The sequence below is a fragment of the Equus przewalskii genome, chromosome 17 (genome assembly GCF_037783145.1).
Source record: "Equus przewalskii isolate Varuska chromosome 17, EquPr2, whole genome shotgun sequence".
NCBI lineage: Eukaryota > Metazoa > Chordata > Mammalia > Perissodactyla > Equidae > Equus > Equus przewalskii.
In genome coordinates this window covers 70,719,511-70,726,626 of record NC_091847.1, presented here as the reverse complement: position 1 = coordinate 70,726,626, position 7,116 = coordinate 70,719,511, and the positions used below count along the sequence as shown (strand labels likewise).

At 41.3% G+C, this 7,116-nt stretch overlaps 1 long non-coding RNA gene across 2 annotated transcripts; it reads left to right on the top strand.

Moving 5' to 3' along the window:
* The first annotated feature begins 212 nt into the window (after nucleotides 1-212).
* LOC139076843 (uncharacterized) lies at nucleotides 213-4,815 on the top strand. Of its 2 annotated transcripts, none has more exons than XR_011528849.1 (4): nucleotides 213-2,352; nucleotides 3,308-3,422; nucleotides 3,983-4,133; nucleotides 4,301-4,815. It is a non-coding gene; the product is annotated as an uncharacterized lncRNA (long non-coding RNA). The 2 variants fall into 2 exon arrangements; XR_011528850.1 differs by having other exon boundaries at nucleotides 1,893-2,352; nucleotides 3,986-4,133.
* The last annotated feature ends 2,301 nt before the right edge of the window (nucleotides 4,816-7,116 follow it).

Sequence of the window (7,116 nt, the reverse complement as noted above, 5' to 3'; positions counted from 1 at the left end):
AGTATCTCAAGAGGGCGTGCCACCGAGGACTCCCAGTGCAGGCAGTGTCATAGAGGGAGCTACGGACTGTGTCAAAAAGGCTCCTGATAGGTTTGTAGCAAGAAGACTGAGAAGTAATCACGGAGCCTGGCAATGTGGATGCATTGTAACCTTGATAAGAGCAGCTGTGGTTGCAGGGTTGGGATAAAAGCCTGAGTAAATTAGGTTCAGGAAAGAAAAGAAGAAGAGGAAATGGAGAAAGCACACATAATCAACTGTCTGAAGACGTTTTCCTGAAAAAGGAGCAGAGCAATGGGGCAGTAGCTAGAAGGCTGGAAACAGCTGGAGGAGGATGTGGGGTTGAGCTTTTCCTTTTTGTAAAGAACGGAGACATTTCTGCATATTTGCGTGCTAGCAGGAATACTGCAGCAGAGAAAGAAAAAAATAATGACGCAGAGGCAGGAGGAGCGTTTTCTAGAGAGAAGTCTTTGAGAAGATGGAATTCACTGCACAATGGAGAAACTGCCCTTAAGGCCTTGACCAGGACCACAAATATTTCACCCGCTGGAACGTGAGGACAAGCAGAGGTGATGGGTGTGTATGTAGAACGGCCGGCAGGTTAGGTGGTGGAAATGTGCTTTAGCATATGTAAGCACAAGCATACACAGCGGAATTCTTTTCTTCTGCTGTGGTTAATTGTAATTGTGTATTTTTTCCTGAAAACCTAGACCGTTCTCAGTGCTGGCTGCATTTTAGAATCCCATGGAGAGATTTTGAAAAAATATCAATTCCTAGAGCCCACCCTCAGAGTTAATTGGGCTGGATACTAACATTAAAAAGAAAATCTCTCCAAGTCATTGAGAACCACTGGGCTAGATAGTATAACATTTTATACCATGGTATAGTGAGTGCCTGGAAAATTAGGTAGTTTTTTGTGATGGTGGCATCAGCACTGTCAGAAACAGGACTCTAGTATTTCAGGAAGATAATTATGCCACTGCAGGTTGAGTTCTCAAGGAAGCAGACACCGAGATGCAGGTTAGTGTGCAGGATGTTCACTGTGGAAGGAAAGGAAAGGATGCAGGATTGACCTGAGGTTGGAAGTGGAGCTGCCAAGCAGATCCCCTGATAACCTCTGCAGACCCCTCGGAGAGACCTGGAACTGAAATTCTCTTCCAGCACTGTCCTGCACTGGACTGGAAGGACAGGCCTGCATGGATTGGTCATCAGATGTGGGTCTCCCTGGGAAGGGCATGATGTTAGGCAGGGTGACTCTCTTCATCTGAGGCTGACCCTGAAGGAGCTGACAGCTGAACACTGCCTGGGGACAGCGCGTCCAGCAGTGGGGGCAAAAATCCCTCCCTTGGAGGGGACACTCGGGGGGAAGTATCACAGTGTCCACTATATATGTCAATGTCACAGGTTGACATACCTAGTTGTGGTCTATGAGACAGGCTGGCTGGAAAACCGGAGCTTCCTCCTTGAGTCCCAGAAGACGCCCCCAGAGTTAGTTTTTTTGAGAAACATGTTTAACGGTTTATGAATCGATGCTATTATTTTTCTTGTATTTTTGTTGCACACATACGCAAACATGGTTCACATATCTGGTCAACATTCTTCTACAACTGCAGCCAAAGAAATGTTACTTTATACGCATCTGGTTCCTGGCTATGCTTAGCTCCTCTTCCTGTGGCGTGTTCTCTGATAACAAAGAAATGTTGAAATTGTGGGGACGTTTTAGATGATTTTTTTTTACTGTCAGTCAATTTACATTTTAAATGTGTAACAATTTAAAATGAAAAGATAACTAAGAAGATGGATCAGTGAACAAAAATAGGACATTTGAAATCAGTGACGATGTTCATGGTAATGAGGAAAGTTTAGAACCAGCTGATATCAAGGAGGCGCGTTTTGTCCCTGAGACCCATTGCACTGGCACCAGCAGCAAAGAGGATAAGAGCGCCACTCCCACCACAGCGAAAGATGCACAGAGAAACCAAATGAAAAGAGATATTAAGAAAGATATGCTTAGATGTTTATTTAAAATATGGAGCTTGTCTTTGAGCTTGCAAATGAGTCTAAAACGTGACGTCTCTTGCAGCCATTACCGTTGCAATGATATTTAAAAAGAAAAAACTTGTATGCATTTTGGAAAAAAATCACAAGAAATCTTGCAGCTAAAATAGAGACATCATAGCTAGAAGCAATGGAATGAAAATCATAATCTCCAAGCAAATGAAGGCTTGCTTCCTGGTCCCTTTAAGATTAATCTAAGGCGCCTACCTCAGGGCTGGGAACCTTTCAAAGGCTTCCTTGGAAAGCAGATCACTGGTAGAAAAAAGGAAGAGAGGAGAGAAAAGCCCTCAAAGGAAGGTATGCTTTGAATTAACTGAACATTTACTTGAAAGCGACTGTTTTAAGCAAGAATACGTGAATTAGCTTTAATTGGGAAATTTAAATGCACCTTTCTCTCCCCCATCAGCGGGATGGGGTCTCATAAGATGGCTTAATTCAATTATAGAAATTAAGAACACTATCTTCTTTTACTCTTCTGTGTACAAATATATTATTTATTTTATTGAAAAAGGGTAATTCTCAAAGTGAGTTTAAATATTGAGCATATATTTTTTATGTGATGAAAATTACAATGTTTACGATAAAATAAAGAACAGCAACTGCCGTCTTTATAGACTGAAAAAGTGATTTAACAAGTCTTTCCTTTGAAAGTGAAAGACGTTGTATCATTGACCGTATGACAGCAGAGACTGGACAGCAAGCGGGTACAGTTATGAAAATATCCACCGACAAGCACCTAAAATTGTCTTTTCCCCACCACCACTTTTGGCAACATTCTGGCAATGATTATTCTGACACAGCTCAGAAAATAATGAAAAAAACTGTTGCCGTTTGTATCTGCATACTTATGTGAATCCCAGTTCTCAAAATATTGTGACACTCATCCCCAGAAGAGAAATGGATTGGGTGTCAAATCTGCTCTGAGCAGCAGCAGCAGCCACAGCCTTTCGTTCGTCTGGGTTTATTAACGTGGTAGAGTATTGACTCAAAAAATGAGGCAAAATGTTAGACTCCATAATGCTGTTTTACACAACACCTTTAGCTTTTTTTTTCTTTTTAACAATCATAGTCTCTAAGAAAGAAGGAAGATAAGAAAGTAATTTACTAAAAAAAATTGTAGTTTAGACTGAAAGTATTTTGCTATAATCACAGCATTTCAATTGGAAATGCCCTTCAGAGTCTTCCTGTCTAATCCTGCGTTTGATGGAATCCACTTTGATTGGCTGTTTGGTTCCCCTTTGAATTTCCCCAGGAGCTGCAAGCACGTGGTCTCCTGAGATGTGACATTTCACCTTGGTAGACTGTCCAGGTGGAATCTGTTCTGACATGACTGATACGGCCTTCTGGAAAGCTCAGGGCAAGGGGTGGTGAGTGCTGGTCACCCGTCAGGGAGGCAGCTGAGCCAGAGTCAGAAGAACTCCTGCATTCCCGTCCCAGCTCCATTTCTGAGAACACAGACAGTCTCTTTTCCTGTTTTCATCTTCACCTTTAAACAGAAAAAAAAATAGCATCCGTAAAAGAGCTACAGGATAAAATTATATGGTTAATATGTTTTGAAAGATTTAAAGTGCTGTGCATGTACAAGTTTTTATTATTAATAATTATTACTATTATTATTATTATTATTATTTTTGCTTGAGGAAAGTTCTCCCTGAGCTAACATCTGTGCCAGTTTTCCTTTGCTTTGTACGTGGGTCACTGCCACAGCATGGCTGATGAGTGATGTAGGTCTACACCCAGGATCCAAACCTGTGAACCTGGGCCTCTGAAGCAGAGTATGCCGAACTTTTAACCACAGTGCCACGGGGCCAGGTCCCAGAAGTTTTTCTTATTACAAAGTCCTGAGGAATTTTGGTGACACAATAAATTCCAAGAAAGCTAATATTATGGTGGGGAACCCTTAGAGCGTTTCAAATCACTGTTTTAGCAGGTCCAGCTTACAAAAGAAACGAGTGAAAGAATAAGACATAGAAAGTTATAGAAGGCTTCAGAACGTGCACAATCAAGATGAATATATTCCTGGTCCAGGAGCTCAGAAAAAGGCATCATCTTAAATGTATTTCTTATTATTGGCTCAGGTAAGAACTTGAAAATTCAGGTCTATAACGTAGCACAAAAAGCCTTAAGACTTGGAGAACTAAAACACTGCTATAAAACAAAATCCTAGAGTTTTTTTTAAATAGATGAATCCTTAGTCCCTATGTTGATTCTTAAAAATTAATTTTCTCTTTATTAATTTCAACAGAATTTTTGTGTCCTGGAAGTAGTACGTATGCATGAGACACACACGATGGAGGCGGCTTTGTGGTTTCACAGATTTATTTTTTATTTTTTTATTAAGATTTTATTATTTTTTTCCTTTTTCTCCCCAAAGCCCCCAGTACATAGTTGTATATTCTTTGTTGTGGGTCCTTCTAGTTGTGGCATGTGGGACACCGCCCCAGCATGGCTCAATGAGTGGTGCCATGTCCGCACCCAGGATTCGAACCGATGAAGCACTGGGCCGCCTGCAGTGGAGCACGTGAACTTAACCTCTCGGCCATGGGGCCAGCCCCCACAATTTGGATTTTAATGAAATAAAAAATGTCTGACGTGCTTGACTGTATCATCACATAAGAAAATTTGGAAACAAATGTCTACAAACACTGAACTTTGCTCTCTTTCTGTTGAGAGGGAAGGAAGAAAGCAGTGTTGGTTTTCACACTGAGACTAACAGTATGACAAAAAGCTGTATACGAAATAAATGTATGTTAGAATTTGCCTCTGCAGTTTTCTTTGGTAATTGAATCTGTCCTCGTTTATGAAACAACTCTAGCATGTGCAGGATCACCTGGGTGCAGTGGGAGGTTAAAAAGTAGAATAAGAAGTGATGCCCTGCAGATGCTTAAAACCTCTCTCTTATAAAATGGGACTGGTCTTCCAAAGGGCAGGGCCTCAGGGAGACAACTGTCCCTGCCCTCAACTGACAGGCCACTCCCTCTCTACTAGCAGTTACTTTTCCCCGCCTCAGACCTCTTATCTACATAAACCAGGGACTTGATTAGGTGAGCTGTGAAATACCATTATGGCTTCATTTCTATTTAATAATTGTTTAACCCTTTAATAAGGCCATTTGTTTACATATTTTCTTGCATTTAATTTTCACAAAATTCTGTAAGAAATTATTTTTACACCATTTTATAGGCCTGACTCTGAGAGAGAGTAAGTAACATATTCAATGTCACAGATCTTGCAGGAGACAAAGCCAGGGTTTGATTCCGCACCCATGACACCATGGACCGTGTGCTTTCCACAGCGCCGAGTCACTTCTGTGGCAGAACCTATCTCACCTGTTAGCTACCAGGTGACCACAGCTGGACATAGTAGCCCTCAAACACTATTTTTGTGTCTTCCTGTCATAAAGAGCGAAAATAAGCTGAAATAATGGAAATTCTGTTTCAAATGGTTAGCAGTGATGATGTGACTCTCTCAGGTAGGTTTATCTAAAAACCAACCGACCATTCAACTTTGTGTGACATTCCACACGCTCACTAAAAACTGTTTCACTTTGAGATAATTGTACATGTGTGCAGAGAAATCCCACATATGCTTCACCCAGTTTCCCCCATAGAACCCGTGAATGACTGTAGTACAATACCACAAACAGGAAATTGACATGGATGCAATCCAGCAATTTTATTCATATTTCACCAGTTTTACATGCACTCATTTTGTGTGTTTGTGTGTGTGTATGTATTTTGTCCTATGCAGTTTTATCACATGGGTACATTCATGTGACCGCAACCACAGTCAACATACAGAACAGTTCCATCAGAAGGATCCTTCCTGCTACAGCCACTCACCTACAATCCTTGGCCACCACTAATCTGTTCTCCATCTCTATCATTTTGTCTTGTCAAGAATGTTATATAAATGGAATCATACAGTATGTAACTTTTTGAGATGGGCTTTTTTAAAATTCAGTATAATTTTCTTGAGATCCATCTAAGTTTAGTGTACTGATTCCTTTTCATTGCTGAGTAGTATTCCGTATTATGATGTACCACAATTTAACAACTCACTTACAGAAAGACATTTGGGTTGTTGCTAGCTTTTGTCTATTATGAATAAAGTTACTACGAATATTCATGTACTAGTTTTTGTGTGAACATAAATTTTCATTCCTCTGTGATAAATGCCAGAGAGTGCAATTGCTGGGTTACATGATAAGCACATATTTAGCTTTGTAAAAACACAGCCAGACACTTTTCCAAAGTGAGCGTACCATTTTCCATCCCCACCAGCAATGTCCAAGTGATCCACTTTCTCAGCATCCTCCCAGCATTGAGTGCCCTGCCTGCAGTAGGGCCTCTGCTCTACAAAGGGGCTGGGGAGAACAAGGCAGTCCTGACTGCCAGGCCGCACATGGCTGAATTCAGCCTCAGCAACATGGATCTGAGGGGAAGGATGAGAAACTCCGGTGGCCTGCCCATCCCGGGGAGATGCCACACTCTTGGTTGTGAGCTGCACGGAGAGGACTTACTGTGTTCTTGGCTGCAGCAGCCTAGCATGGAACTTCTGCCATGCTGAGCGGGGATGGGGGCTGGGGGAGTGGGATGTAGTTCAATTGCCACAGACTCTTGCTGTTCTTACCAAATTCTATTTATTTTTAAAATTTTTTCTCCATCCCCCAGTCCAGTTCTTGCCGAATTTTAGATTTTCTTGAATAAATGTTTCTTCCAGAAACTTTTTTTTTTGTAGTTTTACAAGTTATGATTGTTTCTCTGGGGAGTAGGTCTGCAGAGCCCCTCAAGCCACGATTGTGAAAGTGGAACCTCATACGAGTGAGTTTGAGGTTCTTTATATATTCTGTACACAAGTCCCGTCAGATATGTGGTTTGCAAATACTTTCTCCCAGTCTGCTGCTTCTCTTTTCATATTCTCCACAGGGTGCTTTGCCAAGCAAATATTTTTAATTTTGATGGGGTCCAATTTATTGTTTTTCTTTTTCTTTTACGGATGATGCTTCTAGTGTCGAATCTAGCTCTTGGTCCTGAAGATTTTCTCCTATGTTTTTTCCCA